General features: G+C 43.0%; 1 protein-coding gene across 1 annotated transcript in view; it reads right to left on the bottom strand.

Moving 5' to 3' along the window:
• Positions 1 to 20003, bottom strand: part of RTN1 (reticulon 1) — a 587255-nt gene that overhangs the window by 82170 nt on the left and 485082 nt on the right. The gene's annotated exons all lie outside the window — the stretch shown is intronic.

Below are 20003 nucleotides of genomic sequence, written 5' to 3'. Positions count from 1 at the left end.
ACATAAGTGCACCATGTGGACTGATGTTATGGTTTAGTTGTTCAAATTGCGACAGCCTACTCACTCTTGTGTCCCTTAGACACCTACCGCTGCGGATGAATAGGAGGTGGAGACATACCCCTGTGTACATACCCCTGGTGGACTTAGCTACACTGGAGGACGGGCACATTATCCTCACCTTTAGACTGGACAGGGACACAATCACAGAGCTGTGTGCCCAGTTGGAGCCTGATCTGATTTCATCTATCTGTCATCCCACTGGGAACCCCCCCTCTTGTGCAAGTGCTATCAGTGCTCCATTTCCTGGCAACAGGTTCTTTCCAAGTGACAGTGGACTTGGCAGCAGGAATGTCACAGCCAGTGTTCGCAATCGTGTTGGCAGGAGTGCGGTCTGCTTTGATAAAACACATGTGCAGCTACATAGCTTCCCCCCAGGTGGAAGATTTGACCACTGTGAAGGCCGGATTCTATGCAATGGGACATATCCCCAATAAAATTGGGGCGATTGACAGGACACATATTGCATTTGCCCCCCCCTGCCAGAATGAACAGGTGTACAGGAATCGTAAGAGTTTCCACTCCATGAATGTGCAGATGGTGTGCCTGGCGGACCAGTACATCTCCCACGTCAATGCTAAGTATCCAGGGTCGGTGCATGATGCCTTTACCTGAGGAATAGCAGCATCCCAAATGCGATGGCCCAACTACAGAGGCACAGGGTGGGCTAATAGGTGAGTCTTGGTCCGCACCCAGTGTATGCTAGCGTATGCCTCTGGTGTTAACCTCATAAGATAGTGTGTGGCTAAATGTTGTCTCTCAATACCTGCAGGTGACTCTAGCTACCCAAACCTATTGTGGCTGCTGACCCCTGTGAGGAATGCCAGGACAAGGGCTGAAGAATGTTATAATGAGGCACATGGGTGAACCTAGAAGGATAATCGAGAGAACCTTCGGCCTCCTGAAGGAAAAATTCAGGTGCCTCCATCTGACAGGTGGATCTTTGTGCTACTTACCCAAGAAGGTCTGCAAGATAGTAGTGGCATGCTGCATGTTGCACAACCTTGCCCTCAGACGCCATGTACCTTTTCTGCAGGAGAAGGAGACTGGAGATGCCCCTGTGGCTGCAGTAGACCCTGTTGACAGTGAGGATGAAGAAGCTGAGGATGAGGATGAGGACAACAGAACCTCAGTACTTCCAATGGCACACAGGTGAGACAGTGCAACTTAACATTTCTGTGACTATTGGTGTATTCTGTGTGGCTGTGGCATGATGGCATTACCCATGTTTTACCTCTACTTACTGTCACCTATGGATTATCATTTTACAGATGTTGGTGCAATGACAACTGTGTACTGATGTGCTGACTACAGCCAGCTACAGGTCATTATTTCTTTGCTCTCACACTGTACAGTTCATTTACAACAGATGTAACTGTTTCCATTAATACATTGTTTGAACACATGAAATACTAGTATTTGAGTTGTGTTCAAGAGTGTTTATTGTAGTGCTAAGAAATTGAGGGGAAAGTGCAATGAAATAGGGTTATGATGGAGGAAAGTCCAGGGTATTGTTCCAGTCTGTTTGTAGCACAGGTGCAGTGTCCAAGTGGCCATAGGAAGGGGAGCAAAGGCAGTTCAAGGTGGACAAGGTGACAGGGTGGGACACAAGGGGGACAATCAGGAGAGGCTCATTTCCTGGCGGTGGTATTGGCAATTGTCTCTGGCTTCTGTCTGGGTAGCAGGGAATGTTTGCAGGGTGGTTCACCTTCTGCAGGGGGAGGGGTGCTGGTGGCCTGTGGGTCCTGTGGCGGGGCCTCCTGGCCACCAGTGGCAGCGGAAGTGGAGGGCTGTTCAGTTGACTGGCTAGTGGTAGGGGCCCGCTGGTGTGCTGTTGCCTCCCTCATGATGTTGGCCATGTCTGCCAGCACCCTTGCTATGGAGATCAGGGTGGTGTTGATGGCCTGCAAGTCCTCCCTGATCCACTGATACTGTCCCTCCTGCAGCTGCCTGTCCTCCTGCACGTTGTCAAAGATTTGGCCCATCGTATCCTGGGAATGTTGGTAGGCTCCCAGGATCTCGGATAGTGCCTCCTGGAGAGTCGGTTCCCTGGTCCTGTCCTCCCCCTGGCACACAGCAGTCCTCCCAGTGTCCCTGTGGGCCTGTGCCTCTGTCCCCTGAACAGTGTGCCCACTGCCACTGACCCCAGGTCCCTGATTGTCTTGGGTATCCGGTGTGGCCTGGGGTCCCTGTACAGGTGGGCACACTGCTAATTGACGTGTCCTGTCGACAGAGGTGTGGGTACGCTGGATGGGTGCTGTGGTGTTGGATCCTGGTGGGGGAGGCTCTTTGGTGGTCTGTGAGTGGGCTTGGGTAACCGGCTGTCCAGCGGTCCCTGATGGGCCAGGTTGGTCATCCAGATCCTGAAGTCCAGAGTTACTGTCATCACTGGGTGCATCTTCTGTTGGGGAACTGGATAGTCGTGACACCTCCTCTCCACTGACATTGGCTGGGGCACCTGTGGGGATGTAAGTGATGTATTATGGTTCATGCGTGAGACATATTGTACATCCCTGGCTTCCCCTCTATAGTTGTTGCCCTGCCACCTTTTGCTTGTGTATGGTGATGTATTGTGGGAATGTTAGTTTCCCTATGCTGTGCATGCTTTAGTGATGGGTGTCAATGCAGGGCTGGGAGGGGTGTCCATGCATTTGTATAGCATGCAGGGCCTGGCATTGTGGTTAGTCAAATGTGTAGGTGCAGTGTGTGGGATGGAGTGGAGTGATGGGAGTGAGGTTGAGGGGGTGATGGCATGCAGGTTTGGGGGTGATAAGTGTTAAAGGTTGACTTACCAGTGTCAAGTCCTCCGACTACTCCAGTGAGTCCCTCAGGATGCACTACTGCCAGTACCTGCTCCTCCCATGCTGTGAGCTGTGGGGGAGGAGGTGGGAGTCCACCGCCAGTCCTCTGTATGGCGAGCTGGTGCCTTGCTGCTGTGGAACGTACCTTCTCCGTAGGTCGTTCCACCTCTTCCTGATGTCATCCCTTGTTCTTGGGTGCTGTCCCACGGCTTTGACCCTTTCCACGATTCTCCGCCATAGCTCCATCTTCCTTTCAATGGATATCTGCTGTACCTGTGTTCCAAACACCTGTGGCTCTAACCTGACAATTTCCTCCACCATGACCCTTAACTTCTCCTCAATGAAACGGGGGTGGCTTTGTGGTGCCATGGGTGTTGTGTGGTGTGTGTTGGTGAGAGTGTGTTGAGTAATGTGGTGGGGTGTGATGTGGAGTGCATGAGGGATGTATGGGTGTGAGTGGTGTGTGTGTCTAGTTGTCTCTGTGCTGTTTGTGTCAATCCCCTGGCAGTAATTGTTGTTGGTAAAGGGTTGTGGGTAATGTGGGTGTGTGTTTTATAGTGGTGTGGTGTGTGTATGAGTGTCAGGTGTGTGTTTTTCGTATTGGCCAATGTAGTGTTTTTTTGTATATGGTTGTCCATTCTGAGTGCGGCAGTATGTACCGTGGTGATTCGGGGGTCATACTGTGATGGGCGTTGTTTTTTTGGCGTAACGGTATGGGTTTTGGGACCACCAGTTTAGCACTGACCTTTGGGCTGGCGAATTTGTGTATGTGGCTGTATTCTGTCGGATTGGTGTGTGTGTCATAATATGGTGAACGGATATTCGCCACTGCGGCGGTAAGTTGGCGGCCGTCAGCATGGCGGTAGGCGGTATTTATATACCAATGTCATAATGAGGGCCTATGTAATGACATAAAGTAGAGGAAGCACATATATGTTATCAATGTTCTGTTTGCAAAGTTTTTTTTCTTTATTCTTTTCATTTTTTTTCTCTTTTCAATTCTTTAGCAAATATTGTACGGGAAAAGATGTGTGATGATCTGTAGTTTGTTTCTTCACCAAGAGTAAAAGAATGTTAAATGTGTCATTGTTGCTTGGGTGACGATTGGACCTAGGCTGCCATTGGTGTCATAGAGCAGCAGGCTCTGGGGAGAGTGAAGCTTTGAATTTTGTCAGTTGACCAGACTATGGGCCTCATTACGAGTTTGGCAGAGGGGATTACTCCGTCACAAACGTGATGGATATCCCGTCCGCCGTGTTACCAGTTCCATAGGACATAATGGAACTTGTAATGCAGCAGCGGGATATCCGTCACGTTTGTGAGGGAGTAATCCTCTCCGCCAAACTCGTAATGAACCCCTATATCTTGAGCATTAGTGGTCTGAAACCGACATGAAATAAACCTTTGAAGAAGCTCATCTAAAGGTGTGGAGTGTCAATGAATTTAACAATGAGACTTAGGATAATGGAATTCTCTGCACACTTGATGGAGAAATCCACAGTAATAAATACATTTCCACCTCCTGAATTTCTGGCAGGTGTGAAAAAGGTAAATTTGGTTATAAACTTATGTATTCTGCAAGATTTACTTTTGGGAATAGAGCCCTACTGTTGGTATTTAGCTCCTGAGGATAAATATTGTATAATTATGTATTATGGCTCCTTATACAGAGCAGTGAAGCTAAGCACATTGCGTTTAAAAAAAAAACTTTTCCAGAGCTTTGTGAAGTATGCAGCAGGCAAATTATTTGAAAATGTTCCTTCTTTTGTACAGGGCTGTTATGACACCACTAGGCAACCCAGTCTTACTGGTTCCGACGAAATGCTTTCCTCACTTTCTCCAGTACTGGTGGTTCCGGAGTACTTATTCTACTAATGAGCAAGGTAAAATATGCTATTTATTTACCCGCCTGCTCTCGGCTTTAATGGCTGCAGGAAAACAATCCCCAACAGTTAGATGTCCTGCAACTCTCCAGACAATAGAATGGGTGTGATACAAAAGGAGCGCCATGTTGATAATTTGCAGTGCCGTTCTTGATGCTCTCTTTGATGAGGTTCTTGTTACATGATACTCAACTATGAGGCAGAGATTCGTAAATCTCAATAGAACTCCATAACTTTATGTTATGTGCTTTTTACATCACATGTTTTTGAAACAGGGAGATGTGTTTTGAAAATGCTACTACATATTATTGCTATTGTACGTTTCGTTATACTGATGTCTGGACGTTTTATTGGTTGATAAAGTAATTGTCACAAATAATGGAAAATAATTCATCAGTATGACATAATTCCTGTGAAATATGGGTTTTGAAATTGTTGCTCAAAGGTTATTCTACTAATGATCAACAACTTAAAAACATTGCATTTCACAACAGATATGGTAACAGAACACCTCCACCTTCATAACCCATACACTTTAGACATGCTCTGTATTCAAAAAGCTCTTTTTCTGCTGTAATCTCTGGGCATAACTATACTTAATTGGCAGTGGACACAAGGCATGGTCACTGCCCTTGCCCTCTAACACGTACCATGCTATAAGCGCCCAAATGGGCACTTCCTAAAACACTGCTCAGAGGGCATGACCTGCACCCATGCCCTAGGCCCAGTACCGCTGCAAACAGTTGTACTTGGGTACTGAGAAGAGCCAATGTTCTGTTCAATTAGGGCAAACATTATTATACATAGGGAGCTTTCAGTTTGTAGACTTGTCATAAATGGCCCTTGATTGTCAGTGTCTAGAATGGCAGATCTTTATGAATGCTTTATGCATCCACCACGTCTATCATTTTGGCCTAACCATGTTGGTTTATGACCTTCTCACATCTAGAATCCTGGAAAGACAATATTGAGACAACAGGCACCAATTAATATTGAATCACTAAAACCTTACACAATTAGTCTTTCTTCCATTGTCTCAAATTCTTTAACAAGATGTGTGGAAAGCCTTGAAGTACATGTGGGGCCTGTCTGCTTCTTTAAAGCAGTATACTGTAGTTTTAATCTTTTCAGGGGTTAGTGTACTAAAGTACAAGACCAATGCAGCTCTCCTAGAAGAATAGTGACCTAGCTCCCACAACCTAATACCACTTGACCATGATAAAACACAAAACGATGAAGTCCGCCTGCTTAATGTGACGAGTCTTGCCTGAGTCTCGCATATGTTATGGGTAATCTTTGGTCTTGGGTTGAATTGGAACTCACTTCATGATTGGTGGCCGCCCTGCACCACAGGGGGCACAGGATGCCTGTGTTACGCCTCTGCATGTGGTCACTGGGCTTGAATGGAGATTAGTGCACCAGAGAAAATCAAGGTGTCTCAGTCACTGTTAATGCTTTGGTGCTGAATGGACTGAAGGCAACTATCCAAGATGGTGCCACAGGCAATGGTGGGGATCTAAGAGTCCGAGGATGCCTAGAAAGTTCAGGAACCTACTGAAAATTATACTGCTGCTAGCAAAAAGGAGGGTCACTATGTCTTGGTATAAAGGACCTTCACCATTGTAACTGTAATTGTAATAGTCTTTATATAGCGCTTACTACCCCTGACGAGGCGTCGAAGCGATTTTCAGCGAGTAGCACACTACTCCGGAACCGAACAAGAATTAGTGATGGATTAGTATCGGGAAATATGAGTACAGTTTTAGTATTATTATGAGTTAATTTGAGCCGCGGATATGAGAGTTTGTTAGTTAGATTAACTGGACTAATGGAAGGGTGGAGGAGGAAAGAAATCCAGAAGTGTTAATTGGGAGTATATCCCTCATCAAGATAGACGGTTAAAATCACAGGCCCTGATTATGAGTGCCCATGAATTCCCATAAGTGCTGTAACTTCTGTTACTGTTCATATTACAATTATGAGTCACACCTCATTAAAGTGCTTTGGTTAGTGGTAATTGGCATTACGTCATCAATGTGTGTTGTCTCTTGATTTTGTGTAAATCTAAGTTGCTCTACTATATAATTAGTGTAGTATTCTCAGTATGCACAATCTCTATCAGACACAAAGGGGGTCATTCTGACCCTGGCGGCCGGTGGCCGCCAGGGCCACCGACCACGGGAGCACCGCCAACAGGCTGGCGGTGCTCCCACGAGCATTCTGACCGCGGCGGTTCAGCCGCGGTCAGAAGCGGAAAGTCGGCGGTCCCCCGCCGACTTTCCGCTGCTCGGGGGATTCCTCCATGGCGGCGGAGCGCGCTCCGCCGCCATGGGGATTCTGACACCCCCTACCGCCATCCTGTTCATGGCGGGAAACCCGCCATGAACAGGATGGCGGTAGGGGGTGCCGCGGGGCCCCTGGGGGCCCCTGCAGTGCCCATGCCAATGGCATGGGCACTGCAGGGGCCCCCGTAAGAGGGCCCCGCAAAGTATTTCAGTGTCTGCTTTGCAGACACTGAAATACGCGACAGGTGCAACTGCACCCGTCGCACCCCTGCAACTACGCCGGCTCAATTCTGAGCCGGCGTCCTCGTTGCAGGGGCATTTCCTCTGGGCCGGCGGGCGCTCTTTTGGAGAGCGCCCGCCGGCCCAGAGGAAATGTTTGAATGGCCGCCGCGGTCTTCTGACCGCGGTGCGGTGATTTGGCGGCGGTACCTTGGCGGACGGCCTCCGCCGTCCGCCAAGGTCAGAATCAGGGCCAAAGTTTGGAATTGTACCACTGTGCCTATGGAATGATTGATTTCTTTGCTTATTCATAATATGGCACTCTGTGTTGTTAGAATATGAAAAAAATATGTGGTCGAGAGACTGCAGGTGCCCATGCATTGTATGTTAATGCAGTTGAAAAATAATGGATGACCTGGTTAAATGGAGATCTGTTGGCGTGTACAAGAACACATAAGGAATTCTGTTGATTTTGCAGTGACTTACTGGTAATTCACTATCTCCATATTTCATTACTGGGAACTCCTAGGTTTCCCTGTCACTGTCCTAACTATAATGAGCTCCCTATCCACTCCCCGAGACTGTAGACTTGAATGACCACATTATTGACCATGAAGAGGACAAGATATTGTCGAGACAGCAACATCCCTGACCTCCCTACTACATAGTAATGGTCACTGAACTTTATTCCTCATTACAGTCCATGTTACAAAGGCTGTCAAACACCACAGCAGTCAAATAAAGTCACTCAGACCACTCACCAGATGATTCACCCACAGTCACCCACAACAACATTTAATGACAAAAAATAACATTTGCACAGAATCATTGACCACAGCACTCACTACGCAGCTGGTTCACATCAGTATACAACACTGCCCGCAGACACTCACAGAGGTACTTCTACAATAAAACAGCTGTAGGAAGGTGCCATCAGTGGTACTACAAATTGACACATCAGGGTGCCAAAATGCAGCAAATTACCTTAAAAGGGCATTTGGGCTTGGGCAGGGGTGTGCCTGAACAGCAAAATCATATTTTCTATGGACTCTACTTACAGTGTCAAACAACACTTTCATCCAGGTGCCGAACCTAGGTTTGAGCTGGTAAGTTTAGCTGATAAGATTAGAAGGCTAGATGCTAATAAATGTTCAAGCCAAGAAGCAAATCATTAAAAGCAATGATGTCAACTAACATAATTAAACGTTTCAAAAAACGAAGTGAAAGTTGCATTTATGCATATTAAGGAAGAATTTAGTTAACCAACATTAGTAGAAATAACTACATTTTGTCTATACAGCAGTGCCTCAACTGTAGACGGTATATTTGGACTACAGTACCCCTTGAAAGAGCACTGGACAGAAGTCGCCAGAATTCCCATTTTGTGAGACAGTGTTAAGTGTATGCCCATCATAAGAAACTAAACAGTTCCCCTTGTTTGCGACTGGTATGGCTGAAAACTATGGAAACTATTATTACTGTTCCTCAACACAAAACACATAACGTGTACCACGTTGGTAGGCTGTTTACACACATGACATTCAATTACAGCACTCTATATTTGAGTTTAAGCTAATACGCGGTGTTTATAAACTGTCATCTTCCACAATCTACTTGCAAACGGCTGGACTGGCCCCTTATTCCATCGGGCATTTCCGCAGTGGGTTAGAGCCTTTCGAGGCCGGTTTTGAAAGCCCACGGCCGATGCTGGTGCTTTTATTGATATGTATTGTTCTTTATTTTTTAGTTACCGGAAATAAAGTTGCAGGTAGTGTAATTCTAGATTTATTAAAGTTATGTCTGTAGGAGTTTAGTGTGCTTGGTTGTCACAAATACAGCACTGAAGTTTTAGCAAATATGCACGTTTATAGATATTTCTAAGTCATTTATAATCTCCTATCTTTTTAAACGTCCCCAGTTGCTACCATGCACCTCTAATGGCTTAGCACGCGTGATTGGCAGCATGAAGAAATGTTCAAAAGAAAACGTAATATCTACACTTTCTGTTTTAAAACAAATGCAAACAGCAATTCAGTTGCTTTATAATCCATACCTATGTATACAAATCTTTTAAACACAGAGTATATGCAACACCATTTATAATTCATCTACTTGGTTATAATAAAAACTTTCTGTTCTATTAAGCTTTATGTTTGAAGCTATGGTATGTTATGGTGACTTATATAATCCTAACTATGCCTGACATTGTTAAACATATCATTGTGAGCTATATAATTGCAATTTATACTTTTAGGTGTTTTTTTCTGGTTAGTTTGTGCATTCATATATTGCATTTGTTTTTAAAATGTTTGAATCTTTTGTGTACTAATTTTAGGAGTGGGATGTCGCTTTAATAGAGGAATAGGAAGGAGAGTGAATTAAAATATTTATTTTTATATTTACAATTTTTTAATTGGTTTTGTGTGTTTTTATTTATGCATATTGCAAATGTTTATGTTTTGACAACATGTTTTAGTTTAAACACATTTTTTATATTTTTGTAATAAGTATGCTTTCTGTATATAATGTTATAAAATGTTTTTGTTTCTTGTTATTTAAAAATATTTTTTAAATTATTTTTATAATATAATAAATATGTTATTAATTTTAATGCGTAAAACCACATCCTCTCTTCCTAGTAATCTGGAATCCCCAAGTCCAACACATTCCTCAATGTGATTATGTTTGGAATGGGAATAATACAACTGAACCTCTCCAAAAGTTCAATACTTTCCCCAATGTGGTTAAGTTTGGAATGGGAATAGTAAATATAACGCTTCCAAACTTAAACTATTTCACCAGTGTGGTAAAGGTTGGACTTGGAATAGTAATATTGAAGCCCTCCACAGTCCAACAGTTTTCCTGATGTGGTTAGGTTTAGACTGGGAATAGTAACTATGAACCTCCAAACACCAGCACATTGTTTATTATGTTATCAACAATAATAAATACAATACTTTTGGTTACATCAATTTTTATGGGACGGACGTCTTTTTGTGTTTTTATTTTCCACCATTTATTCCCAGTTTCTTTGGCCTACAGTTCAGGTAAGACTATTTAAAACCTATCTTCTATAGGGTTAGTTGTAGCAAAGATGTTTTAATGCATGGGCAAAGTGGACAATTGCCTCGGGCCCCCACCTTACAAAGGGCCCTGGGAAAGTGAACTTTCTCTCTCACTGTCTATTTCTGTATGCCAACCTCTCTCCTCTCTACCTACCTCTGCATTGGTCTCTCTTTGCCCAATGCCAGCTAAAGAACTTTGAGGTCCCTGCCAAGGCAAAGTTCAAATGCTTTATGTTCACCCATAATTTTGAAAGTTTTATTGGCATCATGCAGGCTTAGATTACCTTAAAAAGAGGAATAGAATTCAAAGTTGTTCTCAACAGGGGCCCCCAAAAGCTCTCTTGCCCAGGGCCCCCAAAATCCTTAAAATAACACTGAATGGTAGGGGAGAGAACTTTGGACTTAGGTAGGCTAGTCATTGTTATTGTATATTATTTTAGTGTATTGCTTTTAATGCAGTGTATTTTAATAAAGTTAAGTTATTGGGGTAGGTCTTATTATGAAATGTAACATTTATTTGTAGATTATATGTGGCTTCTATAGTTTACCACTGATTTTAATGCTTTTTAACTGTGTTTTGTTTTATATTGTTTTATATTAGGACTCTAAGTGTTTTTGAAAGGGTTTATATGCTTTTTTTCCCTTTACAGAATTTTGCTTTTGGGCAATACACAAAAAGAGACAGCAGTCAGCCTACTGAATGAGGGTTATTTGTTGGGCGGCCACATTGCTACACAGGAAAAGAGGACCACTTACAAAAAGAGAGCATCAGAGAGAAAGATACAAGTGTGTAAATCCCAGACAAATATATGAAATCAAGGTGGACAATGTCTGTAAGTTCAAAGTAAGGAAAAAGGATCTAAAGGAAAAAAGAACAGATGAACAGAGAAGCAGTGTGATATGCTGATAAAAAGTGAGAGCATGCAACAACAGGAAAGTCCGAAGGGATAGTTGAGATGGTTCATTAATGGCGGTGGAGGACAGGGTGACAAGCAAGGATATAACAATTAGGCTACAATGGAATAAGTAAACAGTTTAGGCTCACCTGACAGGACTCGAAAAAAGTGTGTGCAAGAGACATATATGGATATAGTAGCAGCAGGTGACTTTTGAACGTGGTAAAGTGTAATCCTTGGCTTGAATTGCAACAAGCGAACCTGACTTCTTCTTAAAGGGTTCAAGAGTTCTCTCACACTCGCGTGCACTAAGTCCTACTCTCGTACTCATTCTCACTCACTCGCATTCACTTACTCTCATTTTCACTTATAATCACTTTTACTCATTCTGACTCACTCATTCTCACTCATTCCTACTTAGTCTTATTCATTCTGGCTCACTCAATGTGGCTCATTTATTCTCACCCAGTCTCACTCAGTCTCATTCTGGCTCACTGATTCTCACTCTGACTCACTCAGTCGCTCTGACTCACTCAGTCTTACTCTGATTCACTCAGCTTCACTCAGTCCCTCTCACTCTCACTCATTCCAATTCACTCAATTTCACTTTGACTCACTAAGTTCCACTCATTCACACTTAGTGCTACTCATTCTGACACACTCAGTGTCACTCTGACTCACTTTGACTCAATCAGTCTAATTGATTCTCACACTGACCCATTAATACTGTGACTCACTAAGACTCTGACTCACTCATTCTCACTCTGGCTTACTAAGTCTTATACACAGTAACACTCAGTTACACTGCCATGGTCCCTCACTTATTCTCAGCCATTCTCACTATTACAGTTTTCCTATCACAGTCATTCTCAATCTGACTCACTTCTTTACTGAATCTCTCTCACACACATAATTAGAAACACAAACATACTCACACATACACACACTCTCTTTCACAGACACATAGGCGGTCATTCTGACCGCGGCGGTTGGCGCCCGCCAAGCGGTTCCCGCCGAAAGACCGCTCCGCGGTCAAAAGACCGCGGCGGCCATTCTGGCTTTCCCGCGGGGCCGGCGGGCGACCGCCAGAAGACCGCCGGCCGGCCCAGCGGGAAAGCCCCTTCAACAATGAAGCCGGCTCGGAATGGAGCCGGCGGAGTTGCAGGGGTGCGACGGGTGCAGTGGCACCCGTAGCGATTTTCACTGTCTGCAAAGCAGACAGTGAAAATCTTTGTGGGGCCCTGTTAGGGGGCCCCTGCACTGCCCATGCCACTGGCATGGGCCGTGCAGGGGCCCCCAGGGGCCCCACGGCACCCGTTCCCGCCATCCTGGTTCTGGCGGTGGACACCGCCAGAAACAGGCTGGCGGGAAGGCAGTCGGAATCCCCATGGCGGTGCTGCAAGCAGCGCCGCCATGGCGGATACCCTGGGCCAGCGGGAAACCAGCGGGAAACCGCCGGCTCCCCTTTTCTGACCGCGGCTTTACCGCCGCGGTCAGAATCGCCCAGGAAGCACCGCCAGCCTGTTGGCGGTGCTTCCGCCGCCCTCCGCCATGGCGGTCATGGACCGCCAGGGTCAGAATGACCCCCATAGTCTCACCGATATACACACAAAATGTAAGAGCTGTTTTCGCATGCCCTGCTGTCTGCACAGGTTCGGTCAGGACTCCTGCTTTTCCATTTGCTCTCAGGCAGCCAGACAGCTCTTTTCTACTTTCAACACTGCAGCATAAAACTGAAGCTTCAAAACTTCACAGTCGCAGATATCAAGTTTCAGTCTCTGCTCTTTAACCCCACCCTTTCTCAACTCTGTAATTAATTGGGAAGGGGTATGGTGTCAGGCTGATTGGAATGTAGCCATGATCCCTACAGGGCATATGTCTACAGAGCCCACTGGCTACCTTTACAATGATGCTTTAGTACGTCACAGATGAGGAAGGCATAGAAACATGCCAGGGCTCTGAGGTCAGGGCTGGCATTTCAACAGCCCTCCGCAATCTCTCTGATGGCTGTCTCAGGCTGTTGCAGGACCCGAAGTAGGTTGGCATATTTTTTAATACCAATAGTGAATATAGTGAATAATAGATTATTATTCCTACTTGAGTAACTAAGAGATTATTGATCACTCTTATTATAATAAAAACATGCCAGAAAATAAAGAAGATACAGCCCTGGAGCCCATATGGGAGAACTGCCACTCCATGGATTGTTTTAAACTGCTTCATAGTGAACAGATGCGAGGAAAGGTCTATGGATAAACTAGTGAGAAGACCAACATCACCTGTGAACACTGAAACATAGATTTTGGATTTGTTTTTGTGTAAGCTAATATACACTATTGGAAACACCTTGAGTTGTTTATATCACTTTTCAAATATATGGGTGTTATGTTATTGTGTTTGTATTTGCAATGTGCACGTCACCCAGAAGGCTATATTGGCGCCTGCAGATGATGGTGTGTAAAGTCGGAGACCATATACTTCCAGAATAATTTATTGAAAGTTGAAACACCATACACAGCTTACACAGCACGTCCACTTCAGGTCTCCTTACTCCAGCAACTGCCCACTCTCAGTTCCATCTAACAGAATCTGGAACTCAGGGAGCGTGCATGGAATGACAAAGGACTTACAAAGATAAACATTACCTAATACAAATAGTATACTATATACATAAAATTAGCTATATTAACCATAAAATTAACAATACATAAATGATAGGAAAGACATAAGTATCAAAGGACACAACACATCATCCCTTTTTTACATAAAGCAAAATTTACATTCGACTGGTAAATCCTATACATAATTTTCACACACAAAATCTTCCAACCACTTTGGCCTAACACTTGCCCTTCTACTCCTCCGTTCCTTGAGTTCCTTAGCAAGAACTTCAGGAACACTTTCCTCCTCCTGTTCCTGTACCAGAACAACCTCCTATTAATTCTCGACAACTACCTTCCACTCAAACAACTCAGCAGCTTCTTCGTCCCTTTGCAAAATATTACCACTACTTGAGCCTTCTACCTCCCTCTGCACAACATTACTATTGTCAGCTTCAATAATTTCCTTACTACCATTTACTGCGTCCTCATTCATTACAGCCTTGTCTGACAATAACTCTTCACTCAAACTCCTCAATTCATCCTTGTACAAATTACTGTTCCCCTTGAGAACAGAAATTCTTTTGAGGTTCCAAACCTTCCCATAGCTCAAAAGAACTGCATTACGCAACACTGGATACTTGCAAAGGTTCTGAAAATTTACTCTCTTCTTTTTTTAACTTTCATGGCTTTTTCACTTTAACCAACATGCCTTTGTGGATTTCTACACTTCCTGAGCCCCTTTTGTAATCAAAAGCTTCCTTATACTTCTGATTCCTATTGATTATCCTCTTCCTTACTACATCAAAAGAGACATTGTGATCAGTTGTCTGCAATAACCATTCGGCTTGGCATTTTGTCCTAGGTCCCCTTCCTCTCATTACCTCAAAGGGAGACAATCCTAGTGCTTCATACTTGGTGGTTCTATACTTCCACACAGTTTTAAAAACTTGGACTACCCAATCATCAACATTCTTACAAGCAAGTCAAATGACATTCTTAAATACTTTGTTAAATCTCCCAATCGTGCAGTTCCCACTGGGATTATATAAGAACCTAGTTCTATTTTTCACACCTAATCTCTCAAAATACTTCTTTGCAAAATTTGACATAAATTGTACTCTATTATCACTGACAATTTGAACTTCATCCACAAATGCTTTGTCCATAAATTTCAGCACCTCTACAGAATCTATGTTCTCTACAATCTTGATAACTGGCCATCTAGAAAATGCATCAATCATAACAATTATATACTTTGCCGTTATTCCAATGGGACCCAAAATATCTATGGCCAAAGTGTGCCATGGTATCTCTGGAATGATTGGATCACACATTTTAGGTCTTAATGTCCTTGAAGATTTGTTGGCATTGGCACACACCATACAGTCCCTGACCATTCTATCCACACTCATGTCTATGCTGGCCCCCAATACCACTTTTTGACTCTTTATTATTTATTTCATAATGCTATCTCTAAGCACAAATGGTGGAATTGCTCTATCACCTCTGAAAACATTTCAATGAACAACTGTCAGTTCATTTTTGTATTTCCCAAAAGTGTCTTAAACTCTTCAAAATCTTAGATTTATTTGGCCAGCCTTTCACCACCCACTCAAAAAGTTGTTGTAAGTCCTTATACTTGGTATATCCCTCTCTCCAAGTCTCTTCTTTCATACCTGAAATCCCCTCATCATGAATTAGTGCAACTTGTAACTCATCCCACTCATTATCGTCATACTCCAGAATATCTCTTGGCATGCGGGATAAAAAATCAGCTGAAACATTGCTTTTTACAGGTACATAAACGATCCAATAATTGAAATCTTGTAAACGCATCAACATTATAGCAATCCTTGCAGACACCTTGTAAAGACCTTATGTGGTGAACAGCTTAACAAGAGGTTTGTGATCACTACGATGAATGCTTTTCTTGCCCCAAACAAAAGACCGGAAATGTTCCAGGGCCCAAACATAGGCAAGAGTTTCTTTCTCTATAACTGAGAATTTTTCTTCAACAGGTGATAAGGCACAGGAAGCAAATACAACTATTGCTTCTTTTCCTTCCCCATCAATTTGTGTCAAGATGCCCCCAAACCTTTGTTGCGTTAATCCACAGAGACCACATTGATAAAATCAGAATCAAAACAACTTAACACAGGGGCCTGTACAATGACATCTTTATGTCTTTGAACTCCATCTTGCATTCATCTGACCTGAAGAATTTCACTTTACTTTTAATCAGTTGTCAAATATTGTACACTCTGCTTAAAAATCCCTTTACAAAATTTGCATAGAATTCTACCATGCCTGGGAATGATCTGACCTCATCCTTTCTTGAAGGGTGTGGAGCATCCTGGATGGCCTCCACCAACTTAGGTTTAGTAGCTACACCTTCATCATACAGAACATGTCCATGATGAGTTATAGATTGTACACCAAACTTGCACTTGGAATGTTCTACAGTTAACCCCTTCTCTTCCAGTATGCCTAGCAGCTCCTCCAAAACTTTATCATGCTCTGACATATCTCTGCCAAAAAGCTAAATGTAATGTTGGAAACAGCTTTTTCTTGCATGCCTTCCAAACAGTTGACACATGAGTCTTTGGAAGATAGCTGCAGCCGAAGCTAGGCCAAAATGCATCCTCCTATATCGAAAACACCCAGTAAGGGTAATTCTGTGTACTGCTTGCTCTCCTCACTCAAACTGAACTGATGATAAGCTCCTGATAGATCTATGGTAGAAAAACATTTAGGATCCTTTATCAGCATAAGCATTTCTGATATCTTTGGAAGGGGAAATTTATTCACCACAATATTACTGTTCAAGTGGCACAAGTCAAAACAAAAAACTGATTTTTCCATTGCTCCTTCTTGCCACTACCACAGGATAAATCCACTCTGAAGACTCAATTGGCTCTATTATATCTGCTCTAACTTCTTTTGTACCTCTTCCTGAGAAGTATAGGGATAGCTCTTGCTTTATGTATTTTAGGGCAGGCATTAGTTTTTAAAACAATACAATTCTCAAATCCTTCTAGCATGCCAATCTTTCCACTGAAGACTTTTTGGATTTTTTTAAACATTTCATTCCTAATATTTTCCCCATCATCAACAATCATCACAGGCTCAGGACTATTAGGATTAAAAATAATAAGTAAATCACTCTAGTCTGTCCATCCAAGGTTGCTGTGTACAATTTTCCAGTAGATTTCCTGTTTTTAAATTTGAATGTTAAGACCCTATAACCCAGCAAATCTATTTTTTCACCAGAAAACCCTTCTGGACAAATGTCTGGTTCCAGCAGCTTATTTCCTAATTTCTTTTGAAATTTGGAATTCCATACTTCCTCATTTATAATGGTGAAAGGGGACCTCGAATCAGCATGCATTTATACCTTAACACCTCCTATAGCCATAAGGCACAATGTATTTTTCTTGGTGCCTGTTGAATTTGCACAAATGTTCAAAACAAACAAATCTTTCATTGTGCTCTGGCTTGCTACATTCTTTACATCACAAAGCATATTTTTTTTTTTACATTCTCCTCTTTTTCACTGGAACTTCCATTACTATCATCCACACATTTCACTTTATGGTTCTTCTTTTTCTTACAACCTCTGGTGAAATGTCCCATCGCCCCGCATACTGCACACTTCTGTTTTAACACCGGGCAGAATTGACTTGACGCTAAATGTGAACTACTGTCACAATGATAACATTTTTACCCATCTGTCTTAGCAGTCTCTTGCACTCTCACACTCTCTTTCTTTGATTTACTCAATCCTTTGTGTTTAACCTTGCTAACTGCTTCCTCATAAGACTTCTCCGACTCTGCCTTAAAGTCTTTTGACTCCTACTAGATAACTCAGCCTTCCTAACAATGGCTAAAATGTCTTTAAGATCCACATCTTTATTTATCCATAATCTTTCTTGAATCGCAGAATCACAGGTATGCATGACGACTTGATGCCTGATTAACTGTTTTTGTAAGTGATCAAATTTAAAATCCCCTACCAATTTCTTAAGCACTGCTACATACTCATTCACTGTTTCCCCTTTTTCCTGCTTCCTATGGAAAAAATAAATACCTTGAAATACCTATGCATACTTTAGGACCAAAATGGTTATCAAAGTATCTTAATAAATCATTAAACACATTTGACTCCCCAGCCCCTGTTGTTTTGGTCATCTCCTCATACACTTTTAACCCTCCCGGACCAACAGAATGCAGGAAAAGTTTATTTTTCCTTTCGGGCTTCGTTTTTCCTTCCCTGTCAATTGTTTCCAAGAAGTTAAAAAAATATGCCTTCCATTCCACCCATTTTATGCATGGATTTTCACCTTCTGACCAAAATGCTAGTGGGGCTGACGTACAAAATATTACGTTGCCATGCTGATGATTTACCAAACAACAACAACACTGCCCCTTCTTCACCCAGTGGGACTAGTTTGCTGTTTATTGTGTTAAATAATAGTGTCCAGACTTCACCCAGTAGGGGCTAGTTCACTATGCTTGTAAACTGACAAAAAGGATAAATAAATTTTTCACTTACTGTCCATGCACTGATTGAAGTTTAAGCAGAGGAACAAACTGGCGGATCAACGTAGAGAGGAAAAACACTAATTATTCTGTTAGCCAGTAAATCGTCAATTTGTTTTGTTGACGCTCCACTGCATATTGTGGGCTTAGATACTCTTCATATGGCCGCATGTACGATGATGGATGCACGCTGTGCATGAGGATGAAGCTGCTTTGTTTACTCAATTGATGCTGCACAATTTCTTGTGGTCTTTGATACTGTAAAAATGGCTGCACGTCCACTGATGAATTAAACTATGCATGAGGATGATGCTGCCACCTGAATACATTCAATATGGCTGCCAGCACAATGATGAATGCACATAATGTTTGGAAAGATGCAAGGAAACTACGCTCAGTTATCCACCGGTGCACAACACTTACTGCATGCCAATCCACTTCTACTACAATGGTATGGAACGCCCTTCCACGTCAACACCATTCCACATTTTACACCACTCCGAACTGCACCCGTTTGTGAAATGCTGTCGCAGGCTGCTAACAGTAATCCAAAAGCAGTGGTGAGTAAAGGAACCAATTCCTGTAAGTAAAGGCAATGTTGAGATCAAAAGTATGATGACTCCAAGAGTTGTACTCGAATTCCTTAAAATGCAAGTGAAGCACTTTAAAACATCACAATTCCAAAGCTGTGCACAATCACCAACACGAAGAAAATCCTGTAAATTGCACGTGGGTTTCTCTTTGGTGTTTCAACAACTTCCTTCCAGCTCATCAACACTTTTGTAAGGTCGGAGACCAAATACTTCCAGAATCATTTATTGAAAGTTGAAACACCATACACAGCTAAGACAGCAGGTCCAGTCCAAGTCTCATTACTCCAGTAACTGCCCACCCTCAGTTCCTTCTAAAAGAATCTGGAACTCTGGGAGTGTACATGGAATGACAGAGGACTTACAAAGATAAACATTACCTTATACAATTAGAATACTATGTATATAATACAAAGCTATACTAAGCATAAAAGTAACAATACATAAATAATAGGAAAGACACAAGTGTCAAAGGACACAACAGAATGCTACCCTTACTGGGGTCTTTTGAAAGTGCCAGGTTTTTTTGGTGGCTCTTGTGTGCAAGGGGAGGCTGCTTAAATGCTTTGGAGCCAGGTATGAGAAAGCTTGGCTGCAGGCTGTGGTTCATCGGATGTGTGGAAAATGGTTGAGCTGTCGGATGTTGGATTGAAGGTGTCTGGTAGGGTGTGGAAGCTAATGCGGCTCTTCAAGTAGGAAGAGTTGTTCAGTGCTGTGTGTGCGAGAGTAGTTTGAAAAGGGAGTGTTTATAAATGGGGAACCAATGGAGATCTTTGAGGTGTGAGGATATGTGGGTGTGGGATGAGAGTCTGAGTGTGAGTCTGTCTGCTGCATACTAAATAAGATAGAGTCTCTTGGTGAGTTAAGCAGAGATTCCGACATAAAGAGTATTACTGTAGTCCAGCTTGCTAGTGATAAGGGCTTGGGTGATGGTTTGGTGGGAGTAGATGGGAAGCCATCTGAAAATGTGAGGGATGGAAGTAAGAGGAGACAATTGAGTTGACCTTGCTGGACATTGAGATTTGGTTGTTGATCGAGATCCTTAGGTGCCTGGCTTGGCTTGAT

The sequence above is a fragment of the Pleurodeles waltl genome, chromosome 9, assembly GCF_031143425.1.
Source record: "Pleurodeles waltl isolate 20211129_DDA chromosome 9, aPleWal1.hap1.20221129, whole genome shotgun sequence".
Classification (NCBI taxonomy): domain Eukaryota; kingdom Metazoa; phylum Chordata; class Amphibia; order Caudata; family Salamandridae; genus Pleurodeles; species Pleurodeles waltl.
This window is presented reverse-complemented; position numbering and strand designations above follow the sequence as displayed.